Genomic DNA, 24,887 nt, shown 5'->3' on the forward strand with positions numbered 1-24,887 from the left:
GCGGTTGAAATTTGTGATTTATCTGGCAAAAAGTTGGATAGTCCTAGACTGCAACTTGATGGTGAATCTGAAACATATTCCAAAGCTGAATGTCCATACTCACTTTATTTTTAATGTTATGTCCTTTCAACAACTTTTGTGGTTGAACATTATTTTCTCCTCCCAAGTCACGTGTGTTGTGGGGAGGAAAGAGAAATGGAAGGGGGAACTTTGAATACGTTCAGCATGGCCTCATAAACATGCTGTGGACTCTACAACCCCTTTCCTTGAGTGAACAAGAGTTAATTTATTCAGAGAAATTAAGTAGAAGGTAGAATGAAACAAAGAATGTAGATCCATGGAAATTTAGTTATCAAGTATATGCTATGTAATACAGTTTTCAGCAAAAATGATCACTGGCATGCTGCAAAGTGTAAAAGTGCAATTAAGTGCAATTGCAACATTAGTAATTATGTTTTATGCTATGAAACTGATTATCTTCTTTATTCTGTTAATTTGGAAATGAAAAATCCAGATGTTTATGAAGAACAAAAGAATAGCAGAACAAAATATTTATTGTATGGAGTAAAATCAAGCTGTAAAATAATTCCAGACTTATTATTACCCCCAGATCTAGTTCTCTTTATTGAGAGTATGTGATGAGGATGGGTAGTGTTTCAGAATTGTGTTTCTGTCTGTAAAAAGAAATAGCACCTGATGCAGCAGCCAACTTTCCAAGAGTGCTAAAATGATAAACTGATACCAAAACAAGGAATGTACAGCTTCTTTGTCTGTGCTGAGGGGGAGCCAAGAGTGATAGTATGGTAACTTTGCATTTCAACTCTCATCTTTGGGGAAAGCTTTCCTTCATGGTTCTAAAGAAAGAGTGCTATATGAATATCAGCCTTGGTGGCCTGCAGAGGCTAGGTCTTTTCTTTTCTGCTTATGATGTATTTAAACCTCCTGCAGAAGCTGACAGGTTACCTCCCAAGCAATCCATTCTTACTGTTCATCTGCGATTCATGCAGTTTGCAGTGGAGAGGGTCTGCCAAAGGATCAGCAGGCTGGGAAGGAACTCCAAAGCATGAGTCCTTCCTCTTTGGCTGCAGGGAATGTTATTGAGCTGGCTGAAGTCTTACTCTCTCACAGTGGATACCAACCCTATGGACAGCATTTGCTCTTCAGCTGTATCACAAAACACCCCTATTGTGTTTACTGGGAAAATGCAAGATTCTGCTGGCTCTATTTACGACATTGTTAAAATTTTCTCCTTGCTGCTCAAGCCTTTTCAATGTTGTTTGGATAACATCAGAAGGGTTTAATGAAGAAAAATGTTGCCTGCTTTGAAGCAGTAAGTGGGAAAATCTATGTGGTGGGGTTTGTTGGATGTAGGAATTCTCAGGCTGTCCCTGCAAGTGCAATGCCCTGATGATCCATACTACGTATGATAGTTACTTCTGGGCGGGACAAGGTAACTTCTGTTCTTCAGAGCATGGTTTACCAACTAGACTTTCAAGCTGGCTGAAGTACATGAAGGGCATGGAATACATAATGCAAAGCAGGATTTGATTTAACAAAGATGGAGTGGTGTAATTCCAGTGTAAAATGAAAGGCTGCTCAGTGATTAAAATAGTTACTTGCTGCTCTCTAGTCAGGGTTCAATTCCTGGTTCAGTCATGAACATTTAGTAATCTGAAAGATAATGCTGATTTATTTTGTATGATCATGGTCAAATCAGTCAGGAACTAAAACCAAAGGAAGATGGTGTCCTATGCGATATCAAGGTCAACGTCTCTCTGAAAGCCAGACTGTAATACTTTGCCATGCTTGAGAGTAATTTTGTAGCATTTTCCCTAGAGATTGGAGTTAGAGACTTAAAGAAAAGATGCTGTTTTAAATCTCTTTTATACTGAGGGTACAGCTCTGACCATATGCCAGTACTAAGAAGCAGCAGGTTGGAGTAGTTCTAAAGCAGGTGAACATGACAGTTTCAGGAAAATCATATGTGAAGAAAGCAGCAGTTCTTGCAGCTCCCACATTATCAACACACAAAGACACAGTTATTTTTCTTTCAACTGGGCAGGTAACACAAATTGGTCTTAAATTCAGGAAGAAAGATGGTAAAAATAGCTAATTTACCTGATTTATGTGAGCCATTAACAACATACTGCTATGTTCTTGTTGAACCTGGGTTGTAAATTTCACGTGACAAAGAAGGCAATTAAGGAAAAAACAGGTAAGAAAATGAACAAATCGTTATTTTACTAATTTCTACTTAGCAAAGATTTTACCACTGCCACCTTTTCTGTCAAGGTATCTCAAATTGTTATCTGAATGTGTACATCTACTTGTCTCTTTCTTCAGCTGGTAGAATAAGGATTGGTAGCCACTCAAGGGATTTTAAGTTTCCTTCTTAAGATACAAAATACCCTTCCTTGGTCTATCTACCTATTTTTGTACCAGATCAGCCTGACTTACATAAATCAAGCTGGTTTCTTGTTACAATTTAAAATAAAAAGCTCCATTTTCTTCCACTGTTTCTTGATTGCTGGTCCTTCATTAATCACAAGCTATTATGCTGTGTCTTTGGGAAGGCACCATGTATCTTTTGTAGTGCTCTCTAAGAGGAACTTAGAACTGGGGGGAAAAAATGTCTGGCATGTACTCAGCTCATGCAGGTAAACAGAGCAGGGATTTCAACTCCAACATCTGAGTGAGGCCCTCCAATGAGATCGGGATTTAGGGTGCTCAGCTGATGCTGTGGTGCTGCGCTGCTGCTTTCTGAGACCCCTTGAGAAGCGCCAACACCCACGAGAAGAGCAGTCGACAAGGCCTGCAGCAATTTGTTTATTCTGGATGGGTGAAATGGCATCTAGCTGAATGAATCTGTGGTGAATGCAACAAATATTGACTGCAACAACATCTGGTCTTTCTCTTCCCAATCAACAGAAACATTTACAAGACTCCAGTTCCAGATGTAGCAGCTCATCCCTGTGGCATGGAGAGCTTTTCTGACCCTTGCCAGACCCCACATACACCATGCATGGCGAGGGAACACCAAGCAGGCCTAATCGGTGTCTACTGTCTGTTCTGTCTCCCTGAGTAGCCTCCTCTTTAGCCTGTCCATACTGAAAAATCAAGACTGAGTGTTTATAAATGCCTGCACCTTCAAGCCATGCCTGGATCTAGAGTGAGGTTTGACACTTTCTTAAACCCAAGGTTTTATAAAAGAGAGCCCTCTCACCTTGCTCCTTCTCTTTCCATCAAAACTGAGTGCATATTTGGGATTGTCTGTGTGCCTTGCTTGAAGCTCTAAATTAGAGCTGTGCTCCAGAAATTTAAATGAGGCAATAGTGTACCAGCTCAGTTTTTGGGCAAAAGGGTCATTGCTAGTGCTCATTCACTTCTTAGGCAGATAACCCTTAATACCTCCCAAGGAAACCTGATTAAGAGCATATTTTTCTTGCTCGTTATTCTTATAGACTTTTTATTATATATTTTATTCTATGAACAGTCAATGAGAAAGCGAGAGATGGTAGCAAACATTCCAGCAACCTTGACGAGAGAAAGCCCATCTCTGTAATAACATTCCTGCAATGATTACTGGACCCTTTGTGGTTCAGGCTCAGGAGAAAGGTGTACAGAATAGAACCTGGGGGAAGAAAATAAAATTATTTCAAACAAGGTGGATCATCAACCTACATGTTTCTTTTTACATGCTAGTTACTTAAAATTTTTTCCCTTTGTCTTATTCTTCCCGAATTCTGAAAGAAATTTCTCTGCAGGCACCAAGCCTTTTCTCCACAGACCTTCCATTCAGCTGTAAATTCTTTTTGAATCGTGGTACACGCAAAGTGATAAGAGAGAACAGAAGGTATGACATTTTTCTCCAGGAGAAGCTTTAAAGGATGATAAATATTTATCCAAGCAGCACATTCAAGCCATATGCAAATTTGCATAATGGCACTCCAGGTGATGTAACGCATGGTAATTACTTGCAACCTGATAAAATGGAGAAATTCAGGGGCATGCTGCTGAATGCAAACACTCATCTATGAAAACATCACTACCTTGTCACTCCTTAATAAGGGTATTATGAAGAAAAGGCATGTCTTTAGGGAAGGGCATGAAGGACATGTCTAGACGGACATGAAGGACATGTCTAGATGGACATGAAGGATATCTCCCTGCCTCCCTCCAGCGAGTGTGATCACTGTGTGTTCACTTCCTGAACATAGTTGTTCCTTTCAGCTTTTCAGCTTGCATTGATTCCTTAAAAGCTTAAACATTCTCATCATTCCCCAGAACTACACGTATTGGCCTGACTTTTCCATCTCCCCCAGTAACGAACACGGCTCGTGCTGTGATCACTCTCAATTAACAGCACTCCCATCATCAGGATGAAGAAGAACTCATTGGACTTACTTGCCTGTGGGCAATTAAGTTGAACAAACAGCATCTTGATGCTTGAGACATGACAGAAAGAAGGTCAATAGTTCAGAGGAGATAGATAGTGGATTGTAGCAGTGTAAAAAGGTATAATTAAATTTCCATTTATCATGCATATCCAAAGTCCAGAATAGAACCATGTGTCAGATTGAATGGGATGAGATTTTGCCATTGGCTTTGTTTGATTGACAGAATTTGACTCTGGGACACATTTTTACCTACTGGGATACTTTTTTCCTTAATCTGAATGAAGTAAGGAAGTATTCAAAATGAGTAACACAACTGTCTCCCTTGTGAAGTTTCTTTACATGGGAGAAAAACATCAAGATAGAAGAAAAAGAGTCCTACAAATTGTTTTCATGTCCTTGCTCCATGGTGGTCCAGAACAGGCTGGGCCTGAGGGAACAGATGCATGAGATAGAGAGAATCTGCTGAGCATTGAAGGAGAGCTCCTGGCCAGGGCAAAAAAACCCACACAGATTGCTTCAAAGTGAGCAGGTTCAAGGAGGTCAAGCAAGGCCTGCTCACTTTTTTTTTTTTAACTTCTCACTACTTAAAAGCATAATGTAGTGCAAGTTTCTCTGTGTTTAAACAATACAGGGCATTGCCTTGTGCACCAATGAGGCCACTGGAATTTGGGTAAGGGAAGCAATACTCTACCTGCTTGGGGAAGGTACCCAACAGAGTGTTGCTGTCAGAGCCTTAAGATCCTTTCTCCACGGTGTGCTCTGTGCATCCTCTTTGTAACATGGTTTTTAAGTGGGATTAATGGATTCCTCAGACCTACAACACAATAGGAAGTTCTGAGTATTCATTTCATATCTGTGAAGGAAAAACACAGCCAGAGCAAATATTAACATTGCTAATATGAAAAAAATTATCTTAAAGCACAGAAAAAACGCAGTTACCCAGCTGTAACTGTGGAAAATGAACTAAAGTTTTTGCTCATGTGAACAGCCAGAAGCTGATGGGCTGCATGGCTTTTAAAATTTAAACGAAAACAGACAAAGAACCACCAGGAAAGGAAACAGCAAAATGAGTAACTTGTGGGAAATTATCATACTAGGGACAATATCCTGAAATTCAAATAATCATTAGGAATTAATATTTTGGGTAAAATATATATGTAAATTGTAAGTAATATAAATATTTTTATAACTATAATGTAAGGAGGTCTGACAGCAATTTATGCACCTAACAATTTCTATTTTAAAAATATCCATAAGAAATTTCATAAGAAGATTTTATAACTAATTTTTCTTTAAATGAACAGCAAGCATAAGACTGAGAATGTAATGGGGACCAAAGAAGTGCTTTTTGTTGCTTGGAATTTGAATTTTGGTTGTATAAATCCATTTCCTTTCTTTTCCTCTCTGTTATTTTTTTGCCCCAGGGTTAGAAGGACTCTCTTTTGCATTGTTCTAAACACAATAAGTACAGAACTCCCTTTGAAATTGTAGTTTGCTAAAAATTAAGTAAAAATCAAATTCACCAAGTTGGAATTGCAGTTATGTGGGGTTTGGAAGAAGAGAACATGTTCTGGAAAGTCGAATCTGGTAGTCATTCTCTGGCTTGTTTGAAAATAACAGCATTCTTGGCACACCTAAAGGTTGCCAGGGAGACAGCAGGACATTTGATGTCCAGATATGGTACCAGTTGCTCTGGAAATTAGGTTGTACAACCTGAGTAGTCAGAACCATCACACCTTTTCCTCCTAGTTACAACAACAATCATTGTATTGAAAAGGAAATTGATACTTCTCTCTTAGTTTTTCTTTCTCAAATTTATATTGGTACTCTCTCTGTCTTAGATTTTTATTCCTTGTTTTGCCTTTATATTGGATGAGAAGAACATTTTTATTCAATAAAGGGCTTCCTAGTTTGATGCCCAGTGGCAACTTTATCCATCTAAGCACATCATCTAGTGGATATCACTGAATGCACTACAGAATTGTACTGTCCTCTGTGTAAGGGAAGCAAAGAATTAATCTCAGGCTGTGGTTGAAACATATATCTATTCTTCTCGTACAATAGGAATCTAGACAAATATTTAAGATGGTAAAAGTGATTAAAAATGTCAAAAAGTGTCAGGATAAACCTTAATTGCAGGGATTGATGGAGATAGCTGCAAAAGGGAAACAATGGGAAATCCCATCACTTTGCTATCAGTGACTCACTGTTACGCTTTGAGAAAATGTCTGTGGCTAAGGGCCTGATGCTGGAAGTGACAGAACAGATCCAGCTGATCTTTCTGTTTCCTATTTTTATGCTGCTATGTGCTACAGAAGTTCTGACTGACAAGAAGAAATTCATTCTTAAAATTTTTAATACCATAATCCTCACTAAAATCTGAGACTTTTCCAAACAGAAGTTGTTTGATCTCCTTTAAGTTTTAACCATCTGACTTGCCTATTCCTTTAACTACCTGCTGTGCAATTACCCAGGTGTCTCCACCTAAGTATGCTATTTCCTGCTGATCCAGTAATTGATGGATAACAGGAAGTGTCTGAACATGGATGTTAAATTTTATTCGCTGTAGGAATAGATTGCATTGCCACCATTGTTGCTATATTTATTTAAACCAGTAATCACCGTTGCCATTTTATGTGCCCCCAGGAACTGGATGCTGCTGTGCTTTCCCAGCACAAGGATCGAGGCAAGTGCACAAAGAGAGGACTTCAAGATTTGTTCCCTGTTTACATCACGTAAGCCATGAATAGACTGGTCAAGCACAAACATGTACACTGACAAGGAAGAGCAGAAGCCTTTGAAATGGAACAAATTAATACTGACCTCTGTGCTCAAACTCAGAGTACCCCTGGCTGGCAGGATGGCACACTGGTTGCCAAACCTGCCACTCTCTTTTGCTCTTGGTGTTGGGTTTGCAAGCTTCTTTCTCAACTCTTACAACTTTGGCAATTCTGACCAATAGAAATAAAAGTTTCTGTAACTGGACATTTTGGGAGGGGAGGGGTCAAGGACCTCACCATGGAGCTTGGATAGGTCTTTTTGGAAGAGAATGACTGAGCAAGGGAGAAGTTAAGGACCATTTTTCCTATCATTCTTACTCAAGTCTCTGTAAATCTCTGCCTTGCAAACCACGTGGGAACTGTGATATATGTGTGGGGTTGATTCTCAGTTATGGACAACCTTATCAGTGTGTTAACCACAAGGCTATCAAAAGCATAATTTGCTTCTGCATATGCCAGTGTAAGCTAATCAAAGAAGAATGGCAAGTATAATCAGGGTATTAAAGTAGCATGGCTATAAAAAGAGATAGAATCGACAAGCAGTTTTTAGTTTGGAATGGAGATGACTGTTGTAGATATATAAAAATATAAAAGGCATAAAAAGAACAAGAAGTGACTGGCATCTGAGTGAAAGCATGCTCAGGAATGAAAGAAGGCTCCCCTCTCCACTGGCTTGAAGCACAAAGGAGCAGAGAAAGTGCTCTGAAAAGTCTCCAGATCGAAGTGTGGGGACCTGCCAGGGGAAGGATAACTTGGTATTGGTCCTGTTTTTATATTCCTGCTGTGACTACTTACTGGCCTTTCACAGGAGTGATAGCCCTCTCTGTATGGCCCTGGCTATGATTTAAGGGGCAGCACCTTTTTATAGCACTTCTTGCAAGTAAAAGTAATGTTAGCTATAACTAGGCCAATCTTTTCCATATCCTTTTATGTACTGTTGGGATTTCAAACAGGCACACACACACAGACACTCATCTAGAGTATATCATGCAGTACTCTTGCCTCATACACATTACAGGTAACAGTCTACAGCTGGCACAATATTCATGTTCCTACTCAAACTCTAATAGAAGACAAGTCTGAATTTCAAGGTGAATGTATGCATAGTGACACTGCTTAAAGGATTCCAATAAAGGAAATTACATAATTAAAAGCTATTACCTCAGATGCAGGAACAGAATAGAAGTACCCTCTATTATTGAATACTTCTGTTTTGTGAGAATGAATTGTGTTAGGAGTGTTTGTTAGTAAACTGATTAGAGAGCTAATGATATAAAAAATATGCATAAAACATAAACACAGTCTCTCACAGGAGTTTCCCACATGCACAAAGGGTCCATAATCTATTTCTCTCGGCCTTGCTACTAGGTGGAAGACTTAAAATATGATATTAACCCTGAAATGACCTTTAATTGGAACAGGACTGGATTTCCTCTGTAACAGTGGTTCATCCTGTGGGTGATTAGTAGTTGTCATGGAAATATTCCATCTATATTTTTAAAGACATTTGTTTTCCATCAGCTCTGATGGCAGTCTTAACCTCCATTTGAGAGAACAAAATCTCAGTTCCTTATATACCTATTTGCACTGAGTTCTGTTTGTTTCCCAGAGAAATAAAAGGTTTGAGGCTCTAAGGGGACAGACACTGACATGTTGTCCTGCTCTCCTTTTATCGCAAGGGACTCAGTTTCTGAAAGCTGCCCCTGATGCTGTTTGTCCTTGTTGACAAACACCTTTTGGAGTACGTCACTGAGCTGCTTTGTCAGCTTGAGTGCTGGCTATTTAATTTTTCAGAAACATGCAGCTACTTTTTTAACACAGTTACTAGTTCACTGTTCTTTTGTTGACAAGGGAAAAATAATTTCACAACAGCATTTTAGAATTATGTCACTGAGAAGGTGGACATGTCCCCAGATCTCTCACCCCAAATTCCTCCATGGAAAATGATGGCTATAGCCTGTGTATGTGCTAGATATTAACTGGCTATATGGTTAAATTAATGAGTGAAAACAAAAGAATATTTGCTGAAGCTGGCTATAAATCTGCAGAGGTGAATATTTCCCATGAGCTCTATTATTTTTGGCATGCAGCTCTAGTCAGAGCTACGTTTGTTCAGACTCCACAGATCAGTTAGAGAGTTCAGACCTATAACATTTACAATTGTGTGCAAATTGTAAATTTGCAAGCAGAGTCACTCTCATGGCTCACTGCTGACCTGTCTCTTTATTAAAATTTATTTTATCAGCTTGAAAAATCTATGATGTTTGTACTTACCTTGTGACTTTGAGGTGCTATGGGGTATTTAAAATGTACACAGATGGCTATGTCCTTTAAGGCTAGCAGTTGCAGGCCAGGTAGAATGCATTAGAGCACCCCAATGTCAGAAGACACCCAGATGTGGGCAGCTGGATCAAGCCTCTGAAACCTGGAAAAATTATTTCTGTCAGCGGTGTCTGTGCTGTGTGGATGCGGCTTGGATATACACTTGTTTCTGGACTGATGGGCTCAAAGTGTTCACACCTAGTAAAATTGTTCACTGGGCAGAAGGCTTGTTTGCAGTTAAAACAAAGATGAACTGAATACTGAAATCTCTGTTTATCTCTTGAAGGCTCTTACATTAACTCCTCTCATTCCCAGAAATCTTGTCATATTAAAATCCTTTCCTGCCCCACCACCAATATGTGTAAATTGCCAGTGTATTGGGAATGGCTGAGATGGAGTTAATTTTCCCTATGGCAACCTCCATACTACTGTGCTTTGAATTGGCAGCTAGAAAGCTGTGGATAACACAGCAGTGCTGTGGCTACTGTTGAGCAGTGCTGGCAAAGCATTAGCACTCTCCAACCTTCCCCCCATCAAGGCACTGGGAATGGGAAAGATCTAGGAGGGGACACAGCCAGGCCCAAATTAACCAAAGGGGTATTCCATACATCAGCTCATGTATAAAAGCTAAGAAAAGGAGGAGGAAATGTGGCACTCATTGCTTGCAGTGTTTGCCTTCTAGAGCAATTGCTGCATGTGCTGAAGCCCTGCTGCCCAGGTGGGAAGTAGAGAATAAGATCTTTTGGGTTTTTTGTCTTTGCTTTTGTGGTTGTGCTTGTGCACAACCTTTTGCTCATACTTTAGCATACTTTCTTATCTCAGCCTACTAGTTGTTTTCCATGCTATTTTTTCTCCCCTGTCCACTGGAAGGGGGAAGTGACAGCGAGGCTTTGAGGGCACCTGGCATCCAGCCAAATGCAAACCACAGCTAAGGAAACTGCCCTGTCTGACCATCCAGGAGCCACTCTGGCAGTCACACTCACACCACCTGAACTAGAATGAAGCCCCTTCACAGTGACACACCCCAGACTCACACAGTAGGACCAGATTTCCTTACCAGCTTGACCCCAGGCTTCCCATAGCAGCGTCTGACATTCAGACCTTTAAATTTAATCATGATGCAATAGCTAAAAAACTAACAGCTTGAGCTGGGTGTCTATGAGGAGGAACCTTGAACTAAGGAACCCCTTTTATATCTATATATACACACACAAACACACACGTTTATATGTACAAATGTATACACATGGATGTGTGTGTGTATATATAGACACACACACACACACACACTATATATATTTAAATATATATATATATATATATACCCTTACAGCCTAAGAGTAGGAAAGTCTGGGGGTGTCAGCTTCTGCTGTGTCTTTGAGTGGCATTCACTCAGTTGTGCCACAAGTCTCCCTGCCCTTTGTTATGCAAAGGGTTTGCTGTTCGTGGCCTTTTGCCTTGACCTCCTACTCCCCCCAGCTCAACCTGCAGCTTTAAATACATCTGCACACCCAGCTACCTGCACTGAATATGGTTTTCAAAACCCAGAACAGCCTGGTGAAAGGAAATTCGGTTTTGGGTTTGGTTTTTCTTGGGATTTGCTCCCAGAAATGTAATATTGAATTTTTCTTTAAACTATGTATTTTTCTTTACATTATGTAATTTTTACATTAAAGAAGATTCCCTCAGTTAAACAGTGCAGAATTTCACTGAGTGCTGACAGATGAGAATATCTCATTGTGCTTCTAGTACTTACTGAAGCCTTTCTCACAGCAAAACCGTTAAAAATAATCCATGGCTGTGCTCTTCAGACATTCATTTCAGTTTTCCTTATCCTTAACACAACCTTTCAAGACCCATGTTTCTCCCACAAGGATCTGAGTGGACTCTGTGGGTTCATGGATTTCCTGTCACTCAGCTGTGGAGACAGAGCCTTGCTGTGTTTTATGCTGTGCAAACAGATGTCTAAGACCCATCTCTTCAGCAGACAGCGAGTGGAACCACAGGGACGCACACACAGCCTGGGAACTGCTGGTCCTTTGAACCACCTCCAGGACCTGGCACTCCAGGACAAGTCATTTAACAGTGAAGGAGCCACTTCATTTTCAAAATGGGTGGGGGACTAAAAGGGATTCAGGAGTGACAGTAGTTTTTCCACCTTTCCCACAAACTCACTATCTAGTGCAGTGTGCCCCTATTTAGATTATTGCTTTCTGGATAGATTTTGTCAAAGGATGTTGACTTGATTGAACTGAACTGAACTGAACTGAAACTGAATTTGGAGAGACTAAAATCTTTCATGAACTGGAAAACTTGCTCTTCATCTAGATTTTTTTTGTTAAACTAATAAACTCATAAATCATAGAAGTAGAGCAAAAATGACTTTTAGACAAAGATAAGATTATCCAGGAACAGAGATACTTAGGGTTCTATTCAGTCATAATCTATTAGTATAATTCTTATGGCAAAAGGCCTGGAAGGTGAGGGGAACTGTATTAAAGCCTATATTAAATTGTATTAAATGGTATGAAACCCTAGTTTCAGCAGACATCTGTATGAATTTAACATATTCTGTCTACATACTAGATCTCCCTTTTAATTTCTGCGCTAGCAAAAATCTAGGTAATCATTAATACATGCCATACTCATTGTTCTAGACAAAGTGTTGGCTTTACTCCAAGACACCTGCCTGTTTGTATGATGTTGGAGCCATGCAAAAAATTATTCTTTTCCATTTTTACTTAAATATCTCCTAGACTTTCCTTACCTTTTTTTGCACTTCATTAAATCAGCGACATCCCTGCATTAAATAAACAATTCTCCAATCATTGTCAACAAGAGGAACACTACCCTTTGCTATTAAAGCATATGGGCAACAATCTGTTAGTATTATTATATCTGACAAATATAACTTTGTTAAATCAGAGGCCATGAGTTTTTGTCTTCCTAAATAATCTTTTAGTCTCTCTCTTGCTACTTTCCATTTCTTTCAACAGCAGTCAAATTATCTTTGCCTTGCAGTAAAGTATGTCATTTATTTGTCTAAAATAATAATCTACTCTCCAAATTACTTTTCCTCTGAAGATCATGAAGTGCTTTACTTCATGAAGCTTGCATAATCTCACCATCATAGAGAGAGAAAAAAAGGATAACTGAAAAGGACCTCGAGAAGTGACTATTTGACCTGCCCAAAACATCTTCTGACACAGAACCAAGGTAATATAGAGAGAACAGTGCAGTAAATTTTCCACTGCTTTTATTTTCCTCCTAATAATTTTTTGAACTGCAGTAATTAGGCATACATAGTTACATCAGCTTAGACTAAAGTTATTCTTAATAATTTTATTTGGATGATAAGATTTCAGCTACATATTTGCCCCTAGGTAGCTGGGGTAGAAAGAATAACAGAAATGCAATTGCAGCTTGATTTTATTCTGCCTTTTGGAAGAAACCTTTATCTCTTTGACTAAAATTTGCCCTCGTTAGCACATCAAGCTTGTTTGCTGTAGCCGGTGGGGTCATTGGGAATATTGCTAAAAGCAGAATTTGGTTTGTTACATTTGCAGCAGCTTTTCAACAAATATTTGATATGACAAGATGCAAAACTGTTCCTGGTCTTATCCATGAGAATGGCAGAAGAACCTTCAGACACAGAATTGCTTCAGACTTCTGAAATCCTTCTGCCTGAAATGTGCAGAGCTCTGCCTGTTGCATTTGGAGAGTCAGGGCTGAAAAAATGTATCTTGGAACTCTTTACTGCTTATTTGGTTTTATGCTGCAGCTGTAAATTCTGTTCTGATGAACAACAAGAAGCATGTGATAAAACCATCTGCAGTATGGTGGCAGCTTCCTTCTTCTCTCAGTCACAGACCTTAAACCAGTCCCTGGTGTGCTGCTATACACAGTCCTGCCTTGTTTCTAATAATTTTTACTGAAATGTTCATCTGGTCCTGGCTGGCATTTTTGGCTGAATTTGGATTGTACTGCTATTAGAGAAGACCCTTCCCTAGGAACCTTTTGCTAGTTCTTTTGTGATTTCTTTGACAGCATACTCCACTGGATAGGTCCTCACTGGAGTAAATATTGTAGTCAGATAAATGCATGGAAGAATGAGACAGTTTGCATTTGGTAAGAATCTTCCCCTTTTCTAATCACGACAGATGCTGAAGTTCTGATTTTCCTTGCTCAGCACCTGTGTACCACATGCAGTGTTTTATTAAACAGTCATGACCCATTTAGTCAAAGCCCTCCCCTTTGCTGGAAAATTATCTGCTAATAGTGTACTATGCAGTCAAATTTTAAATGACTTCCACGAGAACTCCTACCAGATCTAATCTGAGAGGACTCACTGTGCCTCCTCTATTTATGCTGGCTGAGATGGGGCACCAGAAGTGTCTGTTCATCCTTTAGGCAGTGTTGTGCTGATATCCAGGTGTTAGGGAGTGTGTTCAGCCAGGCTGCCCAAAGACCTGTTGCTCCACGGGATTTGGTCTTCCAGGAAAGGAGCTGTGCTATCATGATACACCATGAGTGAGGTGAAGTGTTGTACAGGACTCAGCCAGGGCAGTGTCCAAGTTACTTGAAGATTGCTTTGTCTCTCTAACTACAGACAGCAGAGCAGGCAATGCCTTCTGTGACACTCCCAGGAAAGTCACACTTCTTGCCAGTGCAGAGCGTGTCCCCAAAGGCACCATCAACATTGATGGACGCAATCTCTTACACAGAGAAGAGAACTGAAGATGAAGGAGCCACTTGCATGAACTTTCAGCTGGAGGTATTAGAGACAAGCACTGTCATTTAAAAGCCAGACTCTAAGGACTCAGAATTTACAAGGATATAAAATTTTGATGAAAACTGATGTAAATGATTCTGGCTGCTGTAAATGATCTATTTCCATTACAGCACTTTCACGAGATTGACCTTGCTTTCTGGTTCAAACTTTATTTCAACTAAATATCAGGATAATGAATGAGATGGTAGTCCATTACAATTCAAAATAATCTAAATTCATAATGCTAGGGTATGCAGTTAGCTCTTAGCCTATATCTTTTACTCCTTTTTCAAAAACTTTGAGAAGCCCTCCAGTGGCTCCAGCAATCTAAATATCAGATGATGACATTTAAAGTCTGGAAGAAAAAGAAATATACTGCTGCTTGCCATAAATGCCCATTAATTACCTTCCTCTTTCACATTTAACAGGACTTTATTACCTGTAAGCCACTCCCAGAGGCTGGATTCAGTCTTATTATTTAAGTGTGGATTTTGAACTGTTATCACATTTTAACACTAATCACATTCATTACTAGAAATTATTCCCTGTTTATCTGATCCTATACATTTTCCTTTGCACAGTAGTGAAGCATAATACTCTATTTGTATGCCTCACATCCTTTTAGTATATTAAATAGCTCTAGTATGTGTTTTGCTGGAAACAGCTCCAGAAAGTTAGGGAAAAGTCATCTTGCTTATGTAGCAGCTTCTGGCAGGAGTAGCCACCTCCTTTTTGCTGTGACCTCAAAGCATCCAAAATTATGTAATGTAATTACAACTGTTTAGGACTGACTCCTTTTCTCTTAATTTAATGACAGCAGTAAATCAAATCAGTCTTTTGAACATTTAAGCTTTAAAACATCTGGATCAGTTTTTAACTTCATATTTGCATCAGTTATAATTATATTAAATAATTTGCTGCCCTAAACAGTGAAAAAAGATCCATGTGAGAAACTTTCTGTCATTAATAAATGTGTTCAACCATAACAGACTCTTTCAACATAAGTCTACTTCAGAATTAGTGGTTTAGATCTAAGTCTCCTCTGTGAAGAGAATGCATTTGAGCCTAATGACTTCTACCAGTGTGTCTTTGTCTATGTATTTCCACAAAATATCAGCTAGTAAGTATGACTGTGTTCTATTTCTTGAAAATGTTGGGTGTATTTATACCATGTATCCAAAGGGTTTTGAGCTCAGCATACCTGCATTGATCTGTGAAGTGATGAAGTGAAGGCACACTAAATGGAGAATTGGGGAAGTGTGGGAGACATCCCAAAAGCAGGAGTGTGCCTCAACACAGCAGCAGCAGAACTAACATTGCTGGACTTCTTCCAGGCTAAAGCCTCACTCAGCAGTGACTCTCACAGCTCTACTGGTTTGAGTATCCCTGTGCTGGAACTGGCTTTGAAATCACAGCTCTCCACAATTTCTTCTCATCTATGGCCACTAACCAGAGATGTTGTAAATACTCTTTCACACTCTTGGAGTTCTTAGTTTTCCAAGGAACTGTGCATTTTTTTCCATCTTTCTCACAATTAGAAATAGCTGTTGAGAGTTGGCTTTATCTTTCTTTTTGCCTTTGTGTGTGATTTAAACCTTCAAAGCTGTCAGAAAGATCTTTTTCTTGCTTCTGTCATCTCAGTGAATGGTTTTACTTTTTATAGAACAGCTTTCTGTTTACCAATGCCTTCTTTTCTTTCCCAAAGTGAGAAAAATCTGTCTACTCTTACTTTTGAATATCAACTGTAATTCTGTAATTGCTTCATAACAACATTAGGACTGCTGCTGCAAAAAAATCAGAGCTGTAAGAAATACCTCTTTATATCTTACATCCAGACCCATGGACCCATGTCTTTCATGAGTTAGGTGCTTAACAGGCTCCAATGCCCTCTGCTTCCCAGCAAACAAGTCTTAGGAACTCCCTGGTGTGGATTGTCCTCAACATTATGGTTACTGCAACCACACATTGCACGTCTTCAGGTCCCCTATGCTTCTTGTCAGCTTTACTTGTTAAACCAGGGAATGTAAAGAACTTTGGACACATGATGGTTAATACAAATCATAAGATAAAAGACATTTCTTCTAAAAGATACTTTAGAAACTTATTTCACACCACTGGAGTCCTTAAATTCTGCTCAAAACTACTGGTATGAGCCTGAGGGATTGTTTTTATAAGCTAAGTTCTGAGGTTCAGTTGGAAGAAAAGAATCCTAGTGGTGCTGATTGGAAGAAACTGCAGTGGTCATGTTGCCCCTCCTCCCAGTGAAAGGGTCACCATCACTGGACCAGGTCAGTAAAGCCTGCAACAAGGATCCACCACTCTGGAAAATCTGCTTCATTCCTCAACTGCCCACCAGTGAAAAAGCTGACCTTAAAGCAGAAGAGGAACCTTTCAGTTCACAACGTGTGACTGTTACTCCTTGCATAGGTATAACATACAACATGACCAAGAAGAATTTGACTCTGTTCCTTTATGACTCCCATGTGCACATTTGCAGACTTTATGGAAACCACCTCTTTACCATCCTAAATAAGCCAATGCATCTTATCATTTTCTCACAAACTCTGTGCTTGCTTTCTCAATAGACCTACAATGAGCCTGGAAGCCAGAATCCTGAACTCCTGACTCAAAACTGCTGTGTCTGTGGTTCTATATTAATGAAGTTTCTGAGTCAGGCACTGAAATGTCCTACATGTGGGTTCATGGCCTGCCAGTGGGATGCAAAGCACTTAGATACGTGCCTAGACTCCCTACAGTCAGCACAGAGATACATCTCTCGATGATGATCAGGAGCAGAGCATTTGCTTGTCTCTGCTGACTGTGCCGGGTGCCTGCACACTTGAGTGGAGCCATTCAGTGCTCAGATGGAGCAGGGAGCCAGCTAACGGGAGGTCACGCACAGGACTGCGCCAGAAAAGGCGTCCGGCTCAGAATGACACAGCAGCTGCCTGGATCCCCTGGGAGCTGGGGTACAAGGCCAGCCTCAGAGAGCAGATGCCTGGCTGGAGAGGATGTGTATGGCACAGAACTGCTCAGCACAGGGGTCTCAGATTTGGCTGAATAAAAATACTCCCGCAGTTTTAATGTGGGTTGCTTTGGTTTTCTTCTCAGTAAAGCTGATAGAATTTCTTAGTAATTCTATGAAGTATAAGCTGCCAAGACTTTGAAGCTACCCCCTTATCTCATGGATTCACAAAACTCTCTTCTTGCCCTCAGCATTTCTGAGCTAATAGAATAATGAAGATAGCCTCCAAGTTTATACTCTTCTTCTTTGTTCAGTGTTTTGGGGCATGTTTCACAGAGTGTTGGAAAATACTGATAATGTTCAAGCTGCCACGTTTCTCTTCTTTTCACCAGGTGAATAATGCACAGTTTTGCAAGTATTGGACTCTGGAAATCAGTAATTTGAAATTTTGATTGAACAGGTTCAATCTAGACAAAAAAGAAATTGCAGCCATCCGAAGATAGAAGGTAGGCTTTATTCAAATAATTCTGGTTTTCTCAAGCCCTACTTAAGCTAGATGACCCTTCAGCCTCTAAACTGGTAGTGTATCCCTTAGGACAAATTGTTACTTCACCCATTTTTAAATAGAAAAAATAATTCACTTATTTTCAATAAGCTGCTAAAAGCTAAAAAATATTATCCTAATTCTTTTGGAGTAATTAATTAAAATATTTTTAAGATGAGAATCCATTCCCTTTATTCATGCCGAATAGTAAATTGCAATGCAAATAAAAGATTATATGATACAAACAGAGAAAAGAGATGTGGACTGAAAAGATTGCAGGAAAATTTGGAATTGGAGCTAATTTAACATATGTGCTCCATAAACCACATAATTTTAATTATGAATTTGTAATATGGAAAAAGGCTATGAAAAGAGTAAGAAACTGTTTCAGAAATGTATTTGAAGCTTACATTGTTTTACTTCTCATTGACTAAATAAAGGCCTCTAACAGAGTTTTATTCTCCAGAATTGTATATGTATTTTTTCATTGATCATTGGCCCATGACAGATCTGTTTTTCTTGATGTCTTCTGTACTTCTGTAGGTCCCTTAAAGCTATGAGAAGGATTGTACAGTATAGTATTAGCTTATACCTACTATAAATAATGTTATAAAAATTTAAATCCCAGAGTAATAACAACTGAAGAAAGGTACTTCAGCAACAAAACGGCAGATTAAGATTTTCCTGCCTTACAAGTATCGCCACCCACACTAGTATTTCTTTCTAGGTGTTTAAAACATGTTCTGCTGCTTCAAACAAAATTCACAAATTTAAACTTTAGTCAAAACATTGTGGAACCACATGTAATCTTATCTAGACCAGATAACATGAAACAATTAATGATGCCTGATTAGCGAAACCTCCAATGTCAACTGAAGCTGGATCTCTCCCTGTTCCTGGGCCACATAGAAGTGGCTGTAGCTGCACTGTTATGTACAAGGTTTCAGAAGAGCCTCTCTGAGGGTACCTTTTTTTTCCCTCCCTTTAAGAGGTTCCATATTACTTCCAATTTTTTTTAAACTTATCTGTCTCAGCCTTTAGAACAGGCTTATTTTAGTCCTGAGCTGCTCATTTAAAAATTCCTTTTTATATCCTTGCTGTTGCAATGATTACCTTTTTTCTTCCTCATTTCAAGCCTAAATTTATTCATAGCCAATTTATACCCATTTGTTCTTGTGTCAGTATGGCCTTTACCTTAAGCTGTTATTTTCCCTGCCTGATATTTACATCCATGAAATGCTTAGAAAGAATGGGAGAGAAGACAGATGGCTATCATTTAACCTGTAATTTGTATTAATTATAATAATTAATCAGGTTATTTTGAGTTCAGTATGGTGTGATTCATCAGAATTTGGTATCCTGCTAAAACTCCTTATCAGAAAAGTTGATAGAAGATTTTGAGTTTGTAAATAAATCATATGTCCTAGTAGTAAATATTTGTTAACAGCAATTATTACTGAGCTGAACCACAATTACACCAAGAGAAAAAAACTGATAAAGTTGTTGTCCGTAGTGTTTTACAGTCTGTTGTAAGGAAACTCCAGTGGGCCACAGAGGCTGATGGCAAACAATTACAACTAGGGGTTATTCAGTAAATCCTTTTGGGCTGTACCTGTGATGCACATTGGCTTGGATCCTGAAGTAAAAATTATTGTCCATATTGTTGGTGGTCTGGTTTCAGGAGGGAGCAGTTCCAGGGGATGAATTGCAATCCTTGGAGACAGGGCAGAATGGAGGGGTGCATGCCTGAGCTGGGCAATTGCCTGTGGTGTTTTCCACCCATGGCACCATGTAACACCCAGGCCAAGTACACCTCCCACCGAGGCCTGTGGGGTGGCTGTGTGGACCTCAGGACAACACACGATGCTCCACTTCTATTTTAAAGAGGCGGTAACTTAACCACTGCTCTAATTTATCATCTTTTTGACTTAGATATTCATTTTCCTTATTTAACTTTGTACTCAGTCTAACTCCTTGGCTACTACCTTTGGCTGTGAGACACCCAGCCTGTGTTACAAACAGCAGTGTTCCCATGAACAAGGTGCATTAAACTGCTCCACACAGAGATAACCCAGCTCCAGCATGGGCACAGGTCCAGCTGTCACAGGCCATGCCAGCCCCTTGCCTTGCCACCACTATGGTATTGAGTTGCCTCTTCCATATGCATGTGGATCTTATTCGAGTTCCGAGGGTCTCTATTGTCTCTATTTTACTCTTTATGGAACCAAGTGCAATTTTTTAAACATGGGAAAAGTATTTTGCACATATTTATACAGCTCCAAGCAAATAAGAGCTAATAAGTCCTTGTCATTCCCAGGACTACAGCTATTCTCCAGAGGGATGGCCCAAGCATTTTTCCTAGTCTTCAGCAACCTGGATAAAACAGCCAAAGCTGATTGTGTGTTGATTGCCATTGACACTTTTATAGCCATTTAGGTTAAACATTTTTACATCCTAGCTATGTTGATTTATTCATTACATTACTTCTGCTTTTTGTCATCCTTGTTTCAGGATGCAAAATGTTTTTAACTTCTGCTCATAAAATGTGTGGAAAGGAGATGGAAGACCATGGGATTATCTTTGCTCCCATATTCTGCTGTCAGAGGGACATGGATTTCTCAGTATGCCCTTTACTGTGGTTATATTCCACTGTCTGCCTGGGTAAGATCAAAAAGCTTCAGCGGTTTTGGAGTATAATATTAATTTCTGCTCTTGCAATGAACTGGGAAATGTTTGATATTGAGGGATTAATATCATTGTGACCTTTGAAATTTGTAAAATTTTGGTTCTGATGGAAGATATGTACCTACAAATTGTACCCTTTGTTGCTGAATAAAAAGCACAATTTCCCTCACCCTATTTCTCTTCCCTTGTTTTGTTAAGCTTTAATCTTAAATGCAATTTTCTGTGCATATTAAGATGCACATAATGCTACTGTTTGAAATACTCTAGTAATAGCCTCCCTGCAGTTATATTTTTGAGTAGTTCCACAGAAAAGAATTTGGTGCATCACTTCCTCAGGAAGCTTGAAATAAATTATGAATAGCTACTATATAGGCAGCAGTGTTCATTCCAGGCACTGAGTCAGTTAGGAATAGTGGAGCGGGAACTATAATGATTATGAAATCTGCAACTCTCTTCTGTTTGGATGTTTGCATGAGGACTGAATTTGGATTTTACATTTGAATGGCTCCCTTTGCCATGCTCTCCTGGTTTGTTTAGGGTTTTTTAATGCAATTGCCTTAAAAAAAATGGGAAAAAATCCTCAACCCAAAGCAAAGCAAAGCAAACCAAGCAAAATAAAAACATAAAGAAACCCGGAACAAAAAAACAACAAAGAAAGAAAATAAAGAATGAAAAAAGTATAACAAGAAATTTGCACATGGGACAGTGCTGAACCTGAGTGAGGTATCAGCAAGGTTGACATTTGTAGATGAAAACAACTTTCTGTGATTTCCTGGTATTTTGACTGCCCACCATGGTAACACATTAACTGTGAAACTGCTGATAATCTTCCAGCACAGAAGGAATTGTGGAGGTTTGAAAATGAGAAGCTTAATTGTGAGTTTTGCAGTAGTGAAATGCTTCTAAATCAGTAAGTTAAATGGGAAGAGATGGTGTGAGGAAACTAAGTTGTGGAGAAAGTTCAGTTCTTCTAGTATACACTAGGATACTCCTTTCAGGAAAATATAGTCCCTCCTCTTCTCCTACATAATTTCTCCTTCCTTTTATGCTAATCCATTTTTTCCCCTGGATCACTGTCTCCAAAATTTCCAGACCTTCTTCTGTACAATCTCCTGCCCTTGCAATAGCTCTCCTGTTCCTCTCTCTTCCTCTTTCTCTGCTCTGTGTATTTTTTGCTTAGATAGAATTTCTATATGTTTCCACTTCTAATAAAGATTTTACACATTTTCTCATTCTTTGTGCTCATTTACTTCTGGATTCTGAAGGCCTGGGGCTGTCTCAGGAGAGTGCATTCCCATAACCCAAAGGCTTTGGGAGGGCAAGGAGTACTCTGTTACTGTACAGCAGTAATGGGTATCCCATAGGTCTTTACATACGTCACGGACTTGGGGTGAAGCTCTTAACCTAGAGTCATTTCAGTAGTCACTAAAATGTTTGCCCTGAGAAGCAGGAATTCCCCTTGACTCCAGCTTGATTGAGAGGAAGAACAGGAGCACAACACGCAGCAGGGTGGGATAGACTGACTCAGCTTAGCTGGCTCAAGTCCTCGTTCTTCCTGTCATTAGCAGGGAACTAATCTGACACAGATCTTTTGGAAATTTCTTTCCTTTACACTGGAGTACTGTGTGAGGTAATGTTATGGGAGAAAACATCCAGCCAGGAGGCTCGGACTTCTTGCCTCCACACAGGGCTTTGCTGTGGCAAGTAACTCACATGACTCTTTGTGCCTCTTCCAGTGTTGTGCAATTGAACACATAGATAAGTGCAGATTTTTTCATTTGAATGGTGTAAAGCCTAGCCTAGTCACGTAGTGTTGACATGCTCTACTCATAAACAAACAGCCTCAGTTTTGGATGACTGATACAACAAAGCATGGTCCTCCTGGCAGAACATGGCTTTGCAAACAGAGATGCAAGTAAGGTAGTGACTGTCGTATCACACAGGGCTCCTAGAAATCGGTCTCTGGACATTGGTTTCATGGTCCATCAAGCAGAGTTGCTTATTTAAGATTGGTCTTAGTCCAAAGAAAGTGGCAATACTGAAAGCACAAACTAGATAATTGCTTAGAGCAAAATTTTGTTCCTACCCTACTTCCAGCAGTGTAAAGCCACCAACCTTACTAACTTCTCCAGCAACAACTCCAAATTTTAGGGAAGGTTGATACTCCCGGGTTTTTAAATTTGTTTTGTCATTTTGCTTTTCCTTCTCCATATCACAGAGACATCTCAAGAAGGCACATCCTACATCAATCAAGTTGACCAATGCTCAAAGTCTTTATCATATCAGTGCTCAAAGTCATCTCAATGCTACATGGCACCTTTACCACCCAGACTGCTAACCTGCGTAGTCTGAGGTCCATTGAAGAATTTGTCTTCATTTAAAAATGCTGTATTTTCAGTTTGTACAGAATCTGTGCACTTTCAATTTCACTTTTTTTTTTTTTTTTCCCCCAGTAGCTTCAACCTCATGGAAGAATGTGACTATATAGAGAAATGAACTGAAAAGAACTTAAATTTTCTTATGGATATAAGTTTCCTGAAAAGATGGTGTGGTGGGTTGACTCTGGCTGATTGTCAGGTCCCCACCAAAATGTTCCCTCACTCCTCCTCCTCCTCAAAAGGGAGAAAAAGAAGACGAAAAACCTTTGAGTCAAGTTATAGGCAGCTTAATAGGAAAAACCAAGGGCTGTGTTCATAGGCAAATCATAACAAAAATAGTTATTCTCTACTTCCCTTCAGCAGGCAGTGTCTAGACATTTCCTGGGAAGCAGGGCCTTGTTTTACACAGTGATTTCTTTAGGAGATTAAAATTTTCATAATGAATTTCCCCCCCTTTCCTCCTCTTTTGTCATAGTTTTTATTGCTGAGTGCAACATCACGAGTTGTGGAATATCCCTTTTGTTGGTTTGGGTCAGCTGTCCCAGCCATGTCCACTTCTGACCTACTCCATCCTACTGACTTTTGTAAGGTTGGAGAGACAGCTTTGAAGTTGTAGGAGAACTCTTTAGCAGCAGCCAAAACACTGGTGCATTATCAATGGCTTCCATCTACAAAGCACAGTGCGATGAAGGATGCTGTGGGGAAGGCTAGCTCCATCCCAGCCAGACCCAATACAGACAAATAATTATTTCCCCCCAAAAATAATGACAATTTTTCATGGAGACATCATGGAGTGTATTGAACATGATGAACACAGCACTGTAATTCTCACGATAAACTGGAGTGATACCTTATGTTTCAGAGAGGTTTTATGCGCCTGAAAATCACAGTGCAGAAGGGAGATGTTCGCCAGCTATTTCCTCCCTGTGCAAAGAGACCTCTTTTTGCTATGAGGATGGAGTCAACAGACAATGGAGCAGGATGCCACTCCCAAGCATGGAAACCCATCTTATTCCAATTTAGATACTCTAGGAATGCTGATGCTTCTTCACAGGTCCAGCAGGTATTCTGTGGCAATAATGTAAGGCATACAGGCAGTGTTTGGAAGCCACAGTGCATAAGAGTAAATCAGATGATGATCAGGCCTATATTTAGCATTTGAAACACTCCTCTTCTAGTTTCAGATCTGTTTTAAATATGGGAAATGACATTTATTTTCCACAAGTACGAAGTATGGTGAAAATCTTTAAGTCAAATGAAGCTTTTATCTATTAACAATCACTCATTGACGTACAAAGTTATACCTCATTGCGCAGAATGTGTCTTTTTATTATTTTCTGTTATCAGTGCATTGGAAATGCTGCGGCTTCCTGTCCCAGTGCATGTTCAGTCTAACACAAACAAGAATGTCTATTGAGCATGACTCCTAAGGAAATCTGTATTTGTAGTTTTGGGATGAAAAGGCACTACGTAAGCTGAAAAGAGTCGATATCCTGAACAAGGAAACACGCTGCATCGTGAGACTTTGGATTCAGTTCTTGACTGTGGCTCTGGGGACAATGATAAGGCTTTGTGGAGGAGTGCAGAGCCACCTGCAAGCTCTCTTTTTGATGTCTGGTTTCTGGCCCTAACACAACTCTGTACGGCCTGACTTCACTCCCTCCTCCGTCACCTTTACCAGCAGCTGCAGTAACGCCAGTGCTTTCTGACAGAGGGACAGAGGGTTGCCCTGGCCTTGACTTTCTGCCTGATCTTAACAGCCAGAGCACAGTGTGGGAGAGTTTGGGCTGGCATTGAGCCACAGAAGTCCCTCTGCTCTTGGCTGTCCACCAGCAGAGAGCTGCTGTGTTCTTTTGGCACGGTGAGACAGCCTCCATGGCAGTGTACTCTCCCATAGGATGAATGGAGATATTTTACTGAATTCCTTCCTCTAAATTCCTGGGCTTTAATGGAACAACATGTCAGGCATTTCAGTGAGTTAATGTCCTTCCTCATGAAAGCAAAGTACTTGCTTGTTGGTAAACAGAGTTGTATCATACTAGCTA

This window comes from Hirundo rustica, chromosome 2 (assembly GCF_015227805.2).
Source record: "Hirundo rustica isolate bHirRus1 chromosome 2, bHirRus1.pri.v3, whole genome shotgun sequence".
In the NCBI taxonomy this organism is placed as follows: domain Eukaryota; kingdom Metazoa; phylum Chordata; class Aves; order Passeriformes; family Hirundinidae; genus Hirundo; species Hirundo rustica.